At 45.0% G+C, this 20,509-nt stretch overlaps 1 protein-coding gene across 1 annotated transcript in view; it reads left to right on the top strand.

The window, feature by feature from the left end:
- Positions 1-20,509, top strand: part of PRKAG2 (protein kinase AMP-activated non-catalytic subunit gamma 2) — a 123,014-nt gene that overhangs the window by 27,126 nt on the left and 75,379 nt on the right. The window lies entirely within an intron of this gene.

Here is a 20,509-nt window from a genome sequence, read left to right as displayed (position 1 = left end):
TTTTTTGCCTCCTGCCAGGTACTGCCTGTGCAGGGTGTCAGGCTTGGATTTTCCAGCAGTATTCACTTACTACCATATAGCTTCCAGGTTTCCAGCCCTCCTGTCATTTAGGCATAAAGAACTCAAAACTCCTTCTCTAGTTCATGCCTGCATTGGTCCTGGCCAACCCACTGAGATTTTTCACACAATCCTAAATATAGCATCTCTGAATTTGACACTGCTTGGTCTTTGCACTTGCAAAGTAAATAAAGATGGAGCTTTTTATGATCCAAGACATCCCATGCTGTTCCTTCACTCACTTCCATCACAGGAGTGGCTCCAGCAGTCACAGCAGCTTATAAACTGGATGCCGTGGGTGCATTAGGTGCTTTTTCCAAGGTACGTCTCTGCAAATTGCACAGATCTGTAGAATTATCAAGAAATTTGGGTTTGGGTTGTCTCTTGCTCATTGCAGACATCAAGTCAATGCCAGCTTTCCTTTATACACACACTATCTCAGGCTTTTTTCCTTCTGTACCATGGCAGACCACTAAGGTCCCTAGATCGCCACATCAGTAAGCTGCAGGGTCTGTCTTTCTCACTATGCTTTCATCTCTCTTGAAAATTCAGTAAAGTTTCTTTTGCCAACAAAATTGATGTTTTTCCATGGGTGTAAAAATTTCAAAAAAAAAAAACCACAAAAAAAACTGGAAAGAAAAAGCAGAAAGATGATGAATGATTTCTGTTCTAGGTCTCATGCATGTGATTATGAATGCTTCCTCTTCCACACTTTCATCTGCTTTGGCAGATCTTCAGTAATCTAGGCCGCTAATTAAAATAATCTCTTTGGAACTTGGGCATGTGAGACAGCCACTGTGTGCACACTGCAGTTCCAAGGAATATGTTATGTTCTTGCACAGGAAGGAGCAGAACCACTATACCCAGCACACCTCCATCACCTTCTATGTCTTTCCAGCCTGGTGCCAGCCTGCTGTGGGACTTTGGGAAAGTTGCTCCCTGCTGTGCAAAGCTGCAGAATATGGTGCTCACCTCATCCTGCTGAGGATCCAAAAGTGCTTTGATAGGTCTTCTTAGCAGTGGTGTTCCCTGGTGTAAGATCAATAAGTATACAGATGTTGTAAAGTATTGGATGGTCAATATGTATACAGAGAAGTTAGGCTAGTAAGATTATCATGATAAAAGATAATCAGAGATAAATGGAAAGTGCTCACTGGTGTTGTAGGCTCTCAAGACACTTCTCAAGGAGCAATCTCCAGAGAGAGATCCTTCCTTAGTGGCAGTCAGCCCTTAAGTGGGGTCTAGAAGAGGTGCAGCCACCCCTTCTGGTCACACAGCTGAATTGCCTTCACCTGTGCTCCCATGTCTGACTCAGCACTTGCTTCAGGTGATCAATCAGTGATCCAACAGTTCCCCTACACCTGGGATGTTGTCTCAGGAAGTTAACAGGGCTGGTTTGCCAGTTGTTCAATTAGACTTGATGCATGCAACGCACTTGGTTTTATTCTCTTATTTACAAATAATGATGCTTTGGAATCATTAATTTATAAAAAAATGCAGCGGTAGAAAAACTAGGGGTAGAAATGTGAAAATAGATCTTTGGAATTTGCCCAGTTGTTGGTTTTTTAAAGCCACTTGTATTATTTGTTAATCAGCAAATGAAGATCTGATCTATTTGTTTGGGGTGGCTTGAACATGCAGACTGAGGGAGCTGGTGCCATGCAGGGGTGGACTTCAGTGCTGTCCCTGCCTGCACGTGGTGGATTCCTCTTTCTGTTCTAATCCCCTGGCTGGAGCCCAAGCAATCCCTCTGCAATGACAATGCAGGGTTGGATGATCCGTTAGGAATTTCACCTCCTGGCGTTCTGCCTGTGTTTAGTTCACGGGACTGGGATTTATGCCAGCGTGATGTCCTTAGTGGTTCACTGAAGCACACGCTTGGTAGCTATACAGTAAGTAGGTGAAACCCTTCCTGTAGGTACCCCAGCTGGTCATTGGGATTTTGCGAGCACTGACTTTGAGTTTAGTGAGTAATTCAGATCACCTCTGCTTTAAAGCTGTAAGACCCTCTTTTTCTGTTGACAAAACTGGGTTGTCAGTAGTTCAGTGTCAACAGAAAATGTCCATTCTGCATGAATACTGCATTAGAGGAACCTGAGCATGGTCCTTAGGCTCTTGTGCACCAGGATAGCAGCTAAGAAGACCAGAAGAAGCAGGCAAATGGGAACTCCTTTGCTCCCCATCAGGCTGGAGGTTGGGAACTCTTAAGGAAGGTCTGTCCCACCAGGATTTTCCTTTTCAAGGTGTGGTTCAACTTTCTTTGTACTCATCATTGTCTGTGTTGTCTCATGTGTCTAATGGAATGCTGTTCACTGTCTCTATTTTTGTGTTTATCATTTATATAGTCTATATCATATTTACTGTGATAGAGGAGTGGGTCATTTGTGGGATGACTCTCAGCCCAAAATTACACTGTCTGCATTTTTTATTGTTAGGGAACACTTAAAATTATTTTCAACTTAAAATAGTAGATAACAATAATACCACGCCAGTGAAAGAGTCTATCTGTCATCTTATTTTATGTGTAAGTAAATTTCTTGGCTTTTACTGTCAGATTTGTCGGCTTATTGTGGGGACCAGAGGGATACAGAATTTGAAATGTCTTGGAAATATCATCTCCCTGTCTAGATTCTAGGATGAGGGCACGTATGTTGCTGAGAGTTGTATTTTGTGACAACTGTGCCAGCACAAATGTTAAAACTACAGTAAGATGTGTCTGAAGCTGTTCTATCAGTGATGCCCTTACCAGCTTTTGAATTGCAAATGTTGGAGCTATGGCTGTGCAGGGAAGGAGTGCCACCTGTGTCGGCGTAAGGTTGATGCTTGGAGATGTCTCCTAAGGTAAATTCAGCAGGGCTATGTTTCTGAGGAGCTGTGGTGCTCTGATTTTCAGCCTTTTGTATTTTGGGGCATTCATTTGAATACTGGTACAAATTTCACTCCTCTGATGCTGGCCATCCCTAGTTAAGGTCCCTTCCAACCCAAACCATTCTATGATGCTGTGATTTATTCATTTGTTCTTGTTCAATTTATGGCCTATTCAGTGCTGCCTGAAAGAGCTTATCTGTCATTTAAAGTGAAGGGAATATTTTGTTCAGCCCTACGATGCCCAGCGCAACTTCAACATCACTCATTCTGCTCCACTCCTGCATGAAGAATGAGGAAGGGGAAAAGAAAAAGAGCAAGAAGAAGGCAAAGAGGAGATATATCAAGTTCCAGTGAATCCCATCTCCTTCTTAATGCTTTGTGGGTGGATGGGTTGATAGATTTGATGACAAGAAGAGACAAGAAAAGCACAAGTGGAAAAATACTTCTGTAGAACTTCATTGCTGTTCTTATTTTGTAGAAGATAATACTGAGATATTTTCCTTTTGCTGAGAACTTACTAAACTTTAGGATCTACATTCATTGCATCAGACATCCTGTGCTTACTGGATCAAAGACTGTTTGGCTGTTTTGAGCATAGCCAGATAGTAATAAGAACAGCTTCATTTTTCACATCACAAACTGAAATTGCCAGAAAAGTGAGCGCTGCAAACATATGCACCAAGATATATCAGAAAGATGGGGAAAATGGTAAAATTATCATTTGGATAGGATCACGTTCATCAGTCCCAAAGTATTGCTCTTTCGGGGTAGGTGCTGAGCCTGAAATACAGTATTTGCATTACTGGAATCAGCGCTATGCCAATGCTCCCATCACCATTCCTCCTGCTCCTGCTGCTTTGTATTATAAGCTCTGGAAAGAAGGGTTAGAAAAGCACCACAAAGCTGCCAGCATGTAATTTGTAAGTAATTTACCAGGCGATCTGGGGAATCCAGAATGCACCTTGAGGACTTCGAAAGAGAAGTAAAATTTCACTTTCAGATTTTTCGAAACCAATTTAGTTCCAGCCTGACAACTTCCGAGATTGAAATCTTTCTTAATGCACAGTGAAAACAACATGAAGTGTTAATAAAAAAAAAAACAGGAATAAAGGCAAAAACTCATTACAGTGAAACACTTGGTTATGATTATGGAAAGTAATTGAGCCCAGCTTGGAGTCATAAACTTGCAGTCCTTTTATGGGGTGTGAGCTGGACTTGGACCAGATGGAGAAAGTGCTAGTTTGTATTTCCCTTTGAAATGTGGCTGTATGGTCTGCTCAAATGGTGTGCAAATGTTCTTAGGCAAACATACATTTTATTATTGTGCATTGCATCACTTGCAGTCTTGAGCATCATTTTATATATACATATACATAGCAGAAATGTCTTTTACTCATTTCTCTATACGTTGTTTTGAAATACTTTCCAAGATCACTATTCTGATGAAATACAGTTGCAGTTAAAACTATTCTGGTCTTCTGAGAATTGTGGCTGGGTACCAGTGGCAATAACCAGTAATTAGAGCTCTGCAAACATCTGCCTGTAGAACTGAGAAGAGAAATTCAGAAACATTCCCCTTTAGGGAAATTTTTAAGGAGAACAACGCAGAGAAACTTGGTGCACATAGAATTGCAAAATGTTGTGTTTTAATTTTCATAGAATCATAAAATCTCTTGGGTTGGAAGGGACCTCAAGGATCATCAAGTTCCAACCGCCTGTCACAGGCAGGGCTGCCAACCTCCAGATCTGATCCTACACCAGGCTGCCCAGGGCCCCATCCAACCTGGCCTTGAACACCTCCAGGGATGGAGCATCCACAGCCTCTCTGGGCAGCCTGTGCTGGCACCTCACCACTGTCTTTTCTGAAAGTAGACCTGAATTTCCCTTGATTTCTATGAGCAGTGACAAAACCAGAGGGATTTTTGAATGCGGGAAGTTTCAGCAGCAAAGGGAAATAATTGGGTTTGTTGACTTACAGTCTGAAGCCAGCTGAAACTTTAATCGTCACTGAGGGAAACAAGGGGAAACACTTTCTTTTTAGCCTTCTCATTTTGTAGCAGCAAAGAACTTTCATTTGGAGGCGGAAAATATTGTTTTTTTCTTCATTTTCGCATCACGAAAACCCCTGATAAGACTCACTGGTCCCCATCACTTGCCCTGTGCTCTGCTGCTGTATTTGTGCATTGGGTTACATCTCCATTAAAAAGGCAGGCAAGGAAATGGTTCAGAATGTCAGCATTTAAAGTGTTTGTAGCTCAGCACTGAATTGACACCTCTGGGAGAGGGCTGAATTAGTTCGTGTCTCAAGCCTCCAATGGGTGGTCAGACAGCACGTGCTGCTTGCCATCAGTTCACGCAATGCCATCATGGAATACCTTTGGAAAACCATAAAACCATGACATCCTTATTTCTCATCCTCATTTATCTGGGTGCTTCCATCATGAGAGAAAGGAAACTGAAATGCAGGAAGCATCGAGCAGAGGGAGCATGGCCGTGGATGGGGCTTTGTTGGGTTGGATTGCAGATAACTCCTTTCCTTATGTGGCCTCATGCATTAGGGGAAAAACAGAAAAGGAGGTTTATTTTTTCTACTTTATGTGCTCCAGCCTCTCTGTTAAAAAGAATATGTCTGGTTTAAGGGGGTGGAAGGCTGGGCTGAACAGTGGAGGACATTATGTGGCAGGTTGCTGTGGCTGATGGGACAAAGGTAAGAAGTGGTATAAGGGAGATCTGCAAGAGAAGTGGCTCCTTTTTTTAGCTCCAGAGACCTTTTTTTAGGCTCTGTTGTAGACCTGACTGTGGGTTGTCAAAGTAGACATGCCAGAGGAACTGATGATTTGGGGCAGATGGGCAGCGGGTCAGCACGCAGGTTGGTGAGGTCAACCCAGCTTAGTAGACATGGGGAATAGGAAGGGGCTGAGAGATGGAGAGGGTAGAGGGGAAGCAGGAGGAATTAATGTGAGGGAAAGCTGCTGTGAAAAGCTGATTCAGCATCTTGATCTGCAAGGACAGTCTGTTGGCACAATGCTGCTTCAAGGCTGGATGTGGCTCTGGGCAGCCTGGTCTAATGGTTGGTGCCCCTCCCACAGAATGGGAGTTGAAACTAAATGGTCTTTGAGATCCTTTTCAACCCAGGCCATTCTATGATTGTGTGATTCACTTGGCTTGTTTGATGTAATAGAAGCATGTAATGCCTGTACTGGAGTCTTTGTTTGATTTTTCTACCGACATAATTTTATCAAGATGTCCAGTGCTTGGTACTTCTCAGAGCAAGCCTGCATATGGTTTTTGGAAGGGGACAATGTGATTCTTCTGCATGAAAGAAGCATGATGTATTATAACTAATCTGGAAGGCTTTAAAGTATTTGACAAGAGTCCATTTCATGGTTATTTGGAAAGGATTTGTGTTTTCAATCTCCAGAACATAGAGACCCCAAAGAAGCTCTTTGAAGCCCAACTTTTTTATTATTAGTTAGATAAGATTCTTCCAATACACTATTTTAGAAGACGTAGTAATGGTATGAATGTGGTAGTATCTGTTTGACATTAGCAGTGGGAGACAAAATCATTATACTCAAAGCACTTGGTACATTTTTTAACAAATTACTCTTCAAGTCGGTTGTTAAGCACTATTGTTTCATTTGCTGGTAGCTCTGTGCAGAAGCATTAGGGTCTTGCTGCTTTCCTTAATAAGGGGGAATGAGTCCTCCCAGTGCAACGGCCCTGTACAAAGAGGTCATCAGCTCCTCTTTAACCTTGGCCTCTACTGAAAAGGAGGCTGTTTCTGCGCTGAAGCAATACCAATTTTTATCTCATTGAAAAGGGATTTAAATTTTTTGGTTTCCAGTGACACTAAGTCCTTCTCAGCAGTCGTTTGGCTGAAGAGGAAGGAATGCTTTCTGAAGGAAGGGAAACTTGAGGTCCGGACTGTTTTGGTGTTGTGGGAGCATTACTTGTGTCTCTAGGCAAGGGAAAACTCAAAGAGAACTTGATAACTGTCTTCAGACACGTAGATGGCTGTTCCAGAAGGGAACAATATGTTTTCCATGTGCACAGTGAATAATACAAGAAGCAGTGGGCTTAAACTGCAGCAAAGAAGATTCGGTTTTGCTGTAAGGGAGTTGTTTTTCAAAGAGGAATGTCTATGAAAGTCACAACTCTCATGGAAGGAGGTTGAGAGCTGGCCCATGGCACATGTTTGGGAACAGCCAAAGCCTATCCTGCTGGGTCTGCTTGCAGAGGTAAATGTGATGGCTTCACAAGGCCAGCAGAGTGTAAAGAGCTTGACACTTGCTGCAAGTATACAAATATATATATATATATATATATATATATATATATATTTAGGTAACATTGAGTCATTCTTTTCCCAGTCCCCAAAACACTTCTCATTGCTCCCCATGCTTCCCCTCTGCAGTGGGTGAACCATGAGCCCCAAGGGAAGAGCTGCAGAAGGGGCTCCCTTAAAGCACTGAGGTGATGGGCTGTTTTATGCAAAGAATTGTTGAGAAGAGTGGGGATCTTCACATACAGAGCTGAAGCACGTGGCCAGAGCCACAGAGATAGTGCTCAAATAGGAGAACAAGTCAGGAGGGGAAAGACTGGGAAAAGCCTTAAAATAATTATTGTGATTCTTCACTTGGATATCAAAGAGAACCTTACAAACAAGATGATTAAATTGTTGATAATTTCATCTGTTCTTTTGTTCGGTAGGTGAAAGGACAAAGGTGCCATCTGTACTGGCTTCTTCCATGTTCTCCACAGGGTAGATGGAGGGAATACTGGTAGCTGAGGGACCTGCTGGCACCTTTAGTGTCCCTCTGGGGTCTCTGAAGTCCTGGGACACCCCTGTGTTGATTCCTCAGTGGCAACAATATCTCTGAGAGACCACAGCTTGCAAGCAATCTGCATTGATGAAAGTCTTTTTGCCAGTATTCCTGGCCGTTTTTTCTTTAGCTTTCTAAGGATATAAGACCCATGAGCAATCATGGGCATAAAGAGAAAAGTATGCTTCTTTGGAGAAATAAAATGTGATAAGGCCTTTAATTCTTCCTAGGTTTTAAAAAGATAAGACTCTATTACTCTAGATTAGAAGCATAGGGTTTGATTTTTGAAAGATCTGAGCATCAGGTTCCAGTGACGGCTGGAGGAAAGGTTGGCACTGAGACTTTGAGATAAAGCTTTCAATTTAACACAACTTTTACCATAATTATGATCTAATTTTTGGGTGATGCTGTGTGGAGCCAGGTTTTGGACTCAGTGATCCTTATGGATCCCTTCCAACCCAAGATATCCTATGATTCTGTGATAACTGTTCCAAGGCTGGCTCTGGTAGTTGGATTATGACTTGGGTAATGTCTGCATCCCTTCGCACCTGTCCAAGCTCTAGCCCACACTGCTCATCCCTTTCCTAAAAAACAGCTCAATACAAATAGGCACAAAGCTAACCATAATACACATCTGCCTGTAGGGAAGAACGACAGCCCACAGAATGCTTGTCTCATTGAAAAGACCACGAAGCAGATTTGTGCTGCAAACAGCTGTCCCAGGCGCTTTTTGCTTTGCAGACAGCAAATTTGAATAGGGCAATCTATGCCAAGCATATAGATATGCGTAGCACAAGGAGGGCTTGTCGCTGGAGAAGGTCCAGCCAGTAGCTTTGGAAACAGTTTCAGTTCTTGTTATGAATTGGCAGATGCTTGTTCCCATTCAGCCATTCGTCATTTGCTGCAGAAGGCTGGGCACGTCTGAGCTCATCAATAGGCAGCAGGGCCAGGCTGTCCCTGAGAAGACCTCGCGCTCGTGAATCAAAATAGTTGGGTGATGTCATGGCACGGTGCGAGCGTGCCCGGGTCGCCTGGTGCCAGGAATTGTCTGTACAGGGGTGGTTTCCTTTTACAGCCTTTTAAAGAGTCATCATGCTGCGCTGCACATGACAATCCCCTTCAAGAGGGCTCGTGGTGCCTCTGCACGGTTAGTGGTTTTTAAACAAGGGAGCTTACCGGGCACTCACTGACCCTTTCTGCATGAGTGAGTCTGCTGGGAAATGTTCCACTCCCTGAGGCTTCTGACAGCCGCGGGCTGCAGGCTGGGCAGACTTTGATCCCATCCCACTACTCACAGCTGGTTCCTGCACGCCGGAATTACAAACCTGCCAGGTTCGGCATCCTGCTGGGGACCCTCTCCCCACCAAGACCACAACCAAGTGCCTGGGGGCTGAATTTCCAGCAAGCTGCCCTCTTTTCCTGACTGCACGGTCCTCCTGGAGTTTTATCTTCTTGCCTGTTCTCTGTGGGTGCAGGTGACACATTTCTGCCCCTTGTGCCTCCTTTGGATTACAGCTGTGATTTCTTCTTCGCAACGGGGCATGACCGACAGCTGCTGCTGCACGGCTGTATGCTGCAGCTCATGAAGCGTTTCGGGAGCTTCAGGGGGAGCAAGAAGAGGAAGGAGCAGTACAAAAGTGTGGAGAGACGCTGGTCTGACCCTCATGGCCTCTTAGGTAGGGATAAGCAATGCTTCCCATCAGGATGTGGGGATGTTGGTGGGGGTATTGGGTAATTGAGCAACAATTTTGTGGTTCCTAATTCCACTGACTGAACTGTGCAGTTGTTGCAGGGGGGTATATGTATGTTAGATGATGAATTTTAAGTAGAAAAGAAATGCATATCAATCTGATAAGTTACTTGTTTAAAAACATATCTTTCTGATATCACTGTCTGCTGTGTAGTTGTGTTTGAGGTGCACTTCCATTAATCAAAAACTTTTCCTGGTCACGGAGAGGTAACTGCAGTGCAGGGTCTGAGCTGGGGAACGTCATATGTTTGCTGGGACACAACAGGATCTGGATTAGTAAAGGGCAGTGGAGAAATGGTGATGTTCAATGTATTTCCTATATTGATTAATAGGAGCTGATTCACGGCGCCGTGGTTCCCCGAAGACCACAAGTTCTGCTGAAAGTTTCTGCCCTGTGACCAAGAGGTTTAAAAATGAGTTACAGTGTCAGCAGCACCAGGCAGAGATTAGAGAGACAGACTCATTCAGCAGGCCTGCAAGGCTCCTGTTCAGGCTGTGTCACTCTGGAGTCACTACACTAAATCCAGCAACCAGTGTGAGATGTGCTGGACTGTATGGGTGGTGCAGAAAGGTGCATACAGATGTAGTGACTAAGAGATAGCATTGATGGTTGAGTGGCTGCTCTCCCAGAGAGCTGGTTTTTCTATCATTTTATGTTTTATGATTTATTTAGTGGCCAACCATGATGTATGTAAGATGTCCTACTAAATGCTTCTTTTTCTCCTGTTTTGAGCAACTAAATTTTTAAATTTAAGGTATACTGTGCCTTGTTCTGTGTTGCCCTAAAGCAGCTTGAAGGTTTCTGTCGGCTACTTGAGCCAGTAGCTTCCCCTCTTCTTGTTTCACCACTGGGATAGCCATCTGCAAAAGGATTCCCTGCAAGGAGCAATGGTCACAGCTGCAGGTCTACTTCCTGCAGTCAAAACCTGTTGCTTCTCCTCCTCCACAGACAATGGTCCATCCTGTCCCAAGAATGCTGTCTGTGTAAACCTGCAATGTCTGTGACAGCTCTAAAAAAATAGATTGAAGGTGTAATGTTCACTGCACACCATTTGATCTACTTGTCCCCCCTGCTCTTGTACAGCGTGGCCAGGCCAGCTCTCTGCCCCTCATGTTCGCAAATGGAAACCCCACAGGATCTGCACTCCTTTTTGGGAACCAGGTTAACACTTGCAAATGATTATTTTTTTTTTACCCCAAATGGCCTTAATTATTTGCAGGGAAATGACACAAAGAAAAGCTTTGCGTTATTTACTAGTTTTAATATGTAACTTGCTGCTATTACACCTTGCAGAATGCTTTCTGAGCAGCTTTCCAGGGGACTGTAGTGGACCCAGCAGAGTTTCCTCCTCTTCACTGTTGTTTGTGGGGCAGGATGGCTGTTGGCTGCTGCAGGGTGGTGTGCTGTAATGGATAGGCTCCCTGGCATTTCTGAAGGGGAGAGTTTTCTGACCCCGGTGAGGCTCATTGCTGTGCCCTTTAAAGGACACCATCCATTCCACAACAGATTGAATAACAGATGCAAAAGGTGCAGTGTTGAAAGTATTTCTTCCTTGTGTCCATCACGGAAACCCCTCCGCCTCACAGGCGGCTGCGGTGAGGCCAGAGCTGCTACATGCACTGGTGTTGTGCCTCAAGCCACTCCCTTTGGATGCTTTTGGCCTCACTGAGCTGCCCAGGAGCTGCTCAGCCTGTGCCTTGCCTCTCTCAAGATGTGTAGATTTGCACTGTAGAGGATGCAGCTGAGGCCCAGTGAGCCAGCGCCAAGGCTTGAGGCAGGCCTGGCTGCGGCTCTCAAGCAATCCTGAGGGCTCCTTCCCTGTCAGTGTGCTGGCCAGGTATCATTTGGGTCCAAATTAGAGCTAAATTAGGTGTTAGCTTACTGAAATCGATCTCAGGCCGATTTGCATACAAGTGCAAATGTGCATCCCTGCTGCCCCGCTCTGTCTGTCCCAGTGAGAAGGGCTGGAATGCATCCCCAGGTTGCTGTGGTTTAGAACAACTTTAAAGCAGCTCTGAGGCTCAGCCCATGCGGAAATGTCTTCTCCTCTAGGTCTGAAATCACAGAATCATTTAGGTTGGAAAAGGCCATCAAGATCACCAAGTCCAGTCATGAACCTGACCTATCTGATCCCATCACTAAACCATGGTCCCTAGTGCCACATCCATGCATCTCTCAAATACCTCCACCGATGGAGACTCCACCACCTCCCTGGGCACCACCTCCAATGCCTGCCCACCCTCTCCATGAAGGAATTCTTCCAATATCCAATCTGAATCTCCCTTGGTGCAACTTGGGCCAGTTTCCTCGGCCACCCAGCAGCTGCTGTAAAAGAACTGCATAAAAACCTAAAATCGTGCTTCTCTTTAGAAGCAGCTAAAACCATCAGGCATGAGAAACTGAGACTGCTTTGGTTTGTTAATGATTTTCTCTCCTGGTTTTCATGCTCTGTTGAGCTGACAGGGATTTTAGATAATGTGCAGCCCTGGCTGATCAGTGCCGATTAATCTTGTACTGCAGAGAGCTCCAGGATGTGGAAGCTGTGAAATTTCTGTGGTTGATTGTCAGGAAGAAGAAAAGCAGTGACAAAGCGTGGTGAAATGCCTGAGACCTTATTTTTAAAACCAATTTCTGCCCCCCCTACAGTCCTTGTGCTGCTGCTTTCTGTAAATAATCATTCGTAAGCATTTGTGTCTGCAAGACCAGCGGGGCCAAACTCCCTTTGAGCAGCCTGGCTTAAAGTCTGTAGCTGGTTTTGGCAGAGAGAGCTCCTGTTTTGGGAATATCTGTGGCTGTGGTCCTTATTGGTGCAGGGCTTTGTCTCCCTGTCACACACAGATGCATACATACTTTGTTTCTTTCTTGTCTTAGGTATATTTTAATTCTACTGTGATTCAAATGGCATCATTTTCTCTGAAAGAGAGAAACTAACAGCAAAGGTTGGGATTAATACTGCGTAGAACTGCAAAATGCAAATGTGAGAGGAAAGGAGATTCACTGAGGTGGAAGAGGAGAAACTGAGACAGAAGGGAGCCTGGTACTGATTGTGAGTGAGAGCAGATGCAGCATTAGCCCATTGCTGAAAGCAGATGATATCTATAGGTACATGAGTCTGGAAAACCATCTTAATTAGCTTGTAATATAATAATTTATCTTATCTCTATGAAAAAAGAAAATAATGCAAATAGAACTTGCATGTATGATGTCGCAATTTAATGAATGCAGCCTGAAGTGTCTGCATGCCAAATGAGGCAGGATCTCTATTTACATCCCTAAATCACAGAATCATAGAATTGCAGGGCTTGGAAAGGATCTCAAGAGATCGAGTCCAACCCCCCCACTGAAGCAGATTCCCTGCTGTAGTTTGCACAGGTAGGTGTCCAGACAGATCTTGAATATCTCCAGAGAAGAAGAATCCACAGCAGTTAATTATTTCCACACATGATAGAAATTGCACTCTCATCCTTTCTGCCTCCATTGGGAGAGTACTATGGTGCTCTTTTGCCTCTGCCTACTTTTACTTTGCTATTCATGGCTCTGACTCTCAGAAGGATAACTATACGAGAAGCTGTTATTCTAGGCTGACTTCTGCTGCAATTGCAGTTGCTGGAGTACAATTTAAAAGCTGCTGTTAAGGCAGTTTGTTTGCTGGGCTTATGGGATCAGCAGGTCCTGGAATTGCTGGGATTTGGCTGTCTTCCACTTTCAACTTTATTCTTGTCCAACCTCAGAGCAGTTCAAGGAGTCAGAGAAGCCCTGAGAGGTGTGATTTAACACCTCAAAATTGTTGGAGCTGTTTTATTGTCATTACAGATTCATGCTGAAAGGTGAAGGCTTAGGTCTTGAGAGCAAGACACTGCTACAGGAGCAATCTTTGTGAGCTGGCAGGAATTGGCTGAGCTGGAAAGGTCACACAGCCATGCTTGGCTCAGGAGCACAGCCCAGCACACTGGCACAGAGGAGTTCCCTTCTTAGCTTGTCCTTTCTCTGCTCCTCCTTGGATAAAGTTAGGGTGACCTAACTTGAAGAGAGATGATAGGATTAGCTGATATTAATTAACAACATCCTGTTGATTCTTCAGAGTTTGTTCCAGGCATCGGAAAACAGCTGTTTCCCCAGGCTGTGTTCTCAGCAGGGGAACAAGGGGCCTTTTGAAATGCTCAGAACTACAGTAGCTGGATTGTTCAACAGACGCTGCCCGTCTGGCCCTGTGGCTTTATTTCAGTCCATACAAGATCCATAATGAAGCATAAGGGACTCCCGGGACAAGTCCTGCCTCTCTGGTGATGTCACTGGGAAGAGTGGAGGACATGTGAGGTCTCTGCTGCTTTCTCCTGGCATCACGCAGTTGTGGCTTAGAGCATCACAGGCAGTGGGAGGAAGATGTAATGAATCACAGAACCATAGAATATCCCAAGTTGAAAGGGAACAATAAGGACCACCAAGACCAGCTCCTGGCTCCAAGTAGGAGCACCCAAAACTCAAACCCTATGTCTGAGAGCGTTGTCCAATTGTTTCTTGAACTCCAGCAGCATTCAAACCTCAAGAGATGTCTGTCCTCTGGCATCCAGTTGGAGTAAGAGGACACATTTCAGAGCAGAGAGCACCTGGAGTGGGTTTCCCTTCGGAGAACATCAGTGGATGAATATGCACAGACTGGTGAGGAGCTAAGAGACATCTGCAGTGAATGATGTCCATAGTCTGTAGTCTGTAGGAGTAGAATCTAGTGGATTTCTGGTTAGTTGCATAGTTCAGTTCCATTTCAATGCTTTTGTATAGTTTTATTTATCCTACACGAAATGTAAACTCTCTTCAAAATTATTGCATAGTGTATGAGAGATGTTGAACAAGAAAGAATAGGACAAGAAACCAACTGAAGAATGCAGACAATGGAGAAATGAGCTAGCAACAACCAGAGAAATGAAGCAGATGAAAGCTTTGCAGAGTAAAGATTCTTGCTGCAATAGTAACATTAGCTCAAGGAAGCCATGGCTGACTCAGTCCTAGCTGGTAACTGGCCTGCCTGGGAGGGGAGCTTAGAGGAGGGGCCCTGTAGGTCTGTTCTACCCATGTGTCGGGGATTCAGTGAGGAGTGAGATCTGTTCTTCACAGAGAGAATGATGAGGTGCTGGCACAGGATGCCCAGAGAGATTGTGGATGCTCCATACCTGGAAGTGTTCAAGGTCAGGTTGGATGGGGCCCTGGGCAGCCTTGTCTAGTACCAGATCTGGAGGTTGGTGGCCCTGCCTGTGGCAGGGGGTTGGAACTTGGTGACCGCTGAGATCCCTTCCAACTCAAGCAATTCTATGATGATTCTATGATTCTATGATCTACGTTTCAAGCAGGTGGCACCTAGTATTAAAAACTACTTCCTGGATGGTTGATACAAATGAAGCATGGCCTGTTGAGTCCAGGACAGTCCTTAAGGCAGTCCCGAGCTGAGCAGTGCCTGGTACACTGAGCACTGCCCTGTGGGGTGACATCCCCACTGATCAGTTGGAGGAACCACAGCAGGACTGCATCTGTATTAGCAACCTGTCAATACAGCAGCTCCTCACATAACCTGCCCTGGCACTAAAAATAGATGGCTTTGGTCTCCAGTAGAGAAAACCAAAAGAAGTCAAAAGGGACAGCGATAGCAGAAGCTGCACGGCCAACAATTAACTGAAGGATGGAGCACTTGAAACTACCTATAAATAATCTATCGTGTAAAACAAATATCTGAGAGGAATCTATTTAATTCAGGCATTCCACGGCGTCAGTGAGTTTGAGGCGTTAGCAGAGGGCATGTGTTGCATTTTTATCAGAGGGAAGTGTTTGCCATTGCCACTAAGCACACAGGGATGCTGCTTAAGGGGATGAAAGATCTCTTCTTCTGAGTAACCAAAATGGCTGCTGTTTCATGTTGAAGCTGGTGGGAGCTGAGTTTTGGTACCTGTTCCACACTCAAAAGGCTGCAGAACCAACTGAAAATGCCTTTGGTGGGAGAAGAACAGCATCTACTCAACTCACAAATCCCACCCAGTGAGTTTGGCACTCAGCTGAGCTGTCAGAGGTGGCTGCAGTCAGCACTGTGTTCAGCACTATCAGACAAAGAGAATTTGCTCCTGATAAAAGGCCAGATTGTTTTAATGACCCGTTTGGGCTGATGGTTTGTCAGCATAGCTGATACATGATATCTGAAGGCATTTAGCTGCCCCTACCCTCTGCACTGTGAGTATTGTTTTTATTTCATATCTTTAATTGCATTTGTTATCTTTACTTCATCTTCACCTAGGACTGAGATAAGCAGTCTGCTGTGGTAGCAAAGAGCATCTCAAGGGAACACCTGTGCAAAGGGGTGCTGGTGAGAGAGAGTACTAATCTCAGTCCTCAATTCTCTTCAATCTTAATGCATATTATTGCAAGGAAAAAGGTCAGATTATTTATTATGACATATTTTGGACATTCACTGCTTTTACACCATCTGGGGATTTCTCCCCTATTCTACACCTCTTCACTGGGTACTCTTCTTAATCAGTTTTGGGGCTATGAAGAAATGGCATTGTGAAGTGAGTAGAAGCTCAGTGCATTCCCAAACAGGAGGCACAGAGGTGTGAAAATAGAAATGTAATTCTTTAGAACAGAGTAAAATCATTTGTTGATTTTACTGATGATGTGAAGCTCACAGGCTGCCCTGTGCCTGTTGTCACCACTGTCTGGGGACAGTGAGCATCCCCAGAGCTCTTGTCTGGCTGAAGGAGGTGAGAGCAAATGGATCCTGGTCACTGCACACATTACCTCAAGGACCTGTGCATCCCCAGCTGGCCAAGTCCCCAGGGAACATGAGCTGATGTTAGCTGTCAGATTTGGGCTTGTTTCCTTCCTTCCTAAAAGGATACCGGATTTTCTCTTCTATCAGCCAGGTCCTTCTTTAAAACTTTATGGAGATCCTTCCTGGCAGCAGCAATGGGAAAACTAGTGCCTGGAGGCTGCATGGAATCTGTGTGAACCCAAAACTGAAGGGTTGTAAAACAAGGACCGCAGTGTAAATCATTACAGATTTTCTCCCAAATAAGCACTTATGTAAAGATCACAAAGCAAAGCACCAAGCTCCCTGCAAGAAATCCCAGCAGCAAGACTAAGCTTGAGACATGGAGGCTAATGCAGAAACCCTGTCATGCTCAAGAATGATAAAACCATTCCTGACTGAGGAGACGGCAGAGAAATGTTACAGGTTATAGGTGCGAGCTGCCAGCTGAAATGAAAGCCTGCTGCAAAGAACGTGAGTGAGCAACTCGTTAAAATTTAATTATTGCACTGCCTGGGAGCTCACTGGATGCTGCCTCTCCATTGGAGGGAGCTGGGGATGGGTCAGGACCACTGGTGCTTGCCCTTGGCTGAAAGTTGAGACCTGTGAGGCTGTGTACATAGAAGGGAAAGTCCCCCTAAGCAAGAGGAAAACTGGACACAAGAAATCGCAGCACTGAGGCTTATTCCCCATGCAGGGATGGAGAATAGCTGGAGTCCCCTTGCTGCTGAAGATCTGCTGAGGTGGCTTTGCGGTGCTGTGACAGCCCTGGGAGACAACAGGGACATGACAGCCTCTCTATGGCAGGCACTGCTGTGCAGGATAATTCCACAGGAGCAAACTTTAAGTCAGCTAGCAGCTAATGCCAACAGCTCCAGCCTCCCAGCTGCCCTGTAATGGGGTTTCTGATTTTCCTTGCTTCCCAGGCACGTTCTGCAGAGAGGATATGTCTGCACAGCATTGCAAGCAGTGCAATTCTAGATTGCCTGTTCGCCTTCTTTCCTGGTAAGAGTCAGGCATCCAGCAGGTTAGATCCCATCTCTGGTGTTGCAATACCTTGCAATAAACAGGCCACGTAGGTTTGGACTTGAACCTTCATGCTTCTGAAAACAGCAGCCCAAGCCCCGTCCCCCCCTTTTTGTGTTTACTTTGGATTTGTGGGTGGGGGGGTGTCTCTTTTTGTAACACAAATACATGGAGGAGTATGAGAGCAGGACAGGAATATGAAGTAGTTTCTTGACACACTCTCCCAGCCTCCTGCACTTTGTGGCTCACATCCTGAGCTAGAGCTGGTGTTTTGTAGTCCTGATGAGTTTTTCTTCCATGACCATGTGCAATTGCTTTTCAAAACCAAACTTGTAGTACGTATAATGTTCTGCAGTTGAAGAACGTGACGCGTCAGGAATATTCCCTTTCATTTCTTATGAGCCTTCCATGTGCCATTTTCCTCCAATGCGCCCTTCCCTGTTTGCCATCTTTATCCCAATCCTGATTCCTCTGCTCATTTTTCCTAATCTGAAAAGTAACCCCATACTTTCATATACCTTGTCAGCATTTTCTGCATCTTTTGTAGTTCTATAGAGTCCTCTTTGAGGCTGATCCTGCAAAAACCCATGGTTACCTATTGCAGAGTGCATGGTCTGGAGTCTTTCTGGACCTCTGTATTTCAAAGGTTCATTTGGGCAGAGCCCACAGCTGACCAGGACAAGGCCCATCCATTTACCTATGTAGACTATCCTCTGTGGCACATAACCAGAAGACTTCTCTTAGCCACCCAGGTGGCTGCTCACTTGAAAAACTGTATGCTTGGTCTTCATGGGGTAGTTTTTCCTAATCTGACTACAAAGAATGAGTACATGTGCAGGGTGAGATAAGCATATAAAGGCAAAAGCATTTCTCATCCCACTGATAGGATTAGGAAGGTAGCTTTGTAAGGGCTGTAATAAAGACAGTGAGGAATAGTTGGCTATCTGTCAGATGGAAGAATGATAAACCTGGGAAGTACTGTGATGTGTTGTATCTATCTGGAAGATTTCACTCAGTAGCTGAAACATTTTTGCTCAGAAAGGGCAGAGATCAAGCTCTGAAGACAAGGTCAGCTGTGCACACAATTGCCTATGGTAAAGTCAATCTCTAAAAAGCAGAGTTGTGTCCTTATTATTTCCTTGGCTTTTGTCTCACTATCTAATCAGCCTTTGCACATGTCAGCAGCACATCCATAATAAGAAAGTGCCACGTGGAGTGTGTGAACTGGAATTAGAGGTGTGATAATCAGCCAAACCGTGTGAGACAATGTAAAGGCTGCATAGCATTTGCATTCCTCTAACTGAGGAAAAGAACTCTTCTATGTGCAAATGAGTTGTTTTTTTTTTTTTTATCAATCAATTCCACATGACTGCAAGGGGAGCCTTGTTTTGTGATCCCCACACTGCCTCAAATATCCTAAATTGTTATTAACTCCCTAGTTGGCAATCTGACTGCTGCCCAGTTATTCCTCTGTGAGAACGCACAGCCTCTGTGTTCTCTGTCAAAGCCCTCCTTCACTCCAATCTCCCCACATTCTGACTAGAGTTGTCAAGGTGCAAGGAGAGAAAGCAAGAGACTGATGATACAGAAGGGAGATGTGATGTGTAGAGCAGATACAAGTGAGGTTAGAAGTGATGAGCAGGGCAAGTTCAGCAACATCTGATCCTGAATTTACTCACAGCCATGGGTGGCACCCATGTCTTCATTGCCTGTGGGAAGAGAACACTTCTAAAATTCAGGCTGCTCACCCAGCCCAAACCTACCCCAGCTGAGCCCTGCATGTTCTGAGGTGCCAGAGTTCCTCTGGGCTGAGCTGGGAGCTGGAAGAGAGGGATCTAAAACACAAGAGCTTAACTCCCTGAGTGTTGGGGTCTGAGAAGCACACAGAGAGAGGCAAGAACAGAACACTAGCTGGCAGATAGGAAATGGGAACTCACATGGAAATCCTGGATTTGTTCCATTATGCACCAGTAAAAGGAACAGGAACGTATCAGGACAAGAAGATGCAGGGGAAGCTGATTATGTTCTTTGCAATAATATCCTTCTCAAAGACACCAAGGAAATGCCTTCTTGTTAACTAGAAAGATGAGATGAGAAACGCAGCAACGCGCTGACGCAGGAACGGGTCCCAGCTCTGTGTGTGCTCTGGTGTTCTGAAGGATTTGAGAATGAAATTGCTGGATTATATTAAAATGTATTATTTTGCAGGAAAATGATAGGATGATTCCCTGTTTCCCTTCATGCCCTCAGTCTCCTATGACCTCTTTTGAACCTTCTGCAAAAGCTTGACAAAAGAAATGTGACTGACGTGGTTTTAAAAGCTACTGTGAGAGGCTGTGCGGGAAAATGAGTTGTTACAAGAAGAGGAATTACTGTAGCAGATGCAAATTGGGGCTGTCTTCACTGCACTGCTGGATTGTGTTTCACCCCAGCTGACTCCTGCTCACACGAAGGAGTTTCTGGCAAGGTTCTGAGATGCCTTGAGGCTGCTCTGTGGCTGGGAGCAGCTCTGCTTGCACTGGGGCTGTAATGGGGGGGATGCTGCTCAGCCCCTGCGGTGCTTCTGCTGAAGTCGGGAGGTTTGCTGCTTCTTATTTTCTTTCTGCACCCATTCACAGGGAAGAAATCAACTCTGGTGAATTTGGGCTAGCAGTGGTAGTGAAGAAAGCTGCTGCCAGCAAGGGCAAGTCCTATGGGGAGTGGCTGAGGGAACTGGGATGGTTCAGTTTGGAGAAAAGGAGGCTCAGGGGACACCTCATTGCTCTCTACAACTGCCTGAAAGGAGGTTGTGTTGAGGTGCAGGTCGGCCTCTGCTCCCAGGTAACAGTGATAGGATAAAAGGGAATGGCCTCAAGTTGCATCAGTGGAGGTTCGGAGTGGATATTAGGAAGAATTTCTTCTTCTAAAGTGTTAATGCAGTGGCACAGGCTGCCCAGGGAGGTGGTGCAGTCACCGTTCCTGGAGGTGTTCCAGATGTGGCACTGTGGGACGTGGTCAGTGGGCATGGTGAGGATGGGTTGGTTGGTCGTTGGACTTGGTGATCTTTGTGGTCTTTTCCAACCTTAATGATTCTATGATTCTGTGACTTTATTTTATGATTCTACCAGCAAGGGCAAGGAGCACAAATAGTCATTTTTTCCATGGAGTAAGAGGGTAACAAGGGGATGTTCTGGAAGACAGTAGCAGGAGTA

Source organism: Meleagris gallopavo, chromosome 6 (assembly GCF_000146605.3).
Source record: "Meleagris gallopavo isolate NT-WF06-2002-E0010 breed Aviagen turkey brand Nicholas breeding stock chromosome 6, Turkey_5.1, whole genome shotgun sequence".
In the NCBI taxonomy this organism is placed as follows: domain Eukaryota; kingdom Metazoa; phylum Chordata; class Aves; order Galliformes; family Phasianidae; genus Meleagris; species Meleagris gallopavo.
This window is presented reverse-complemented; position numbering and strand designations above follow the sequence as displayed.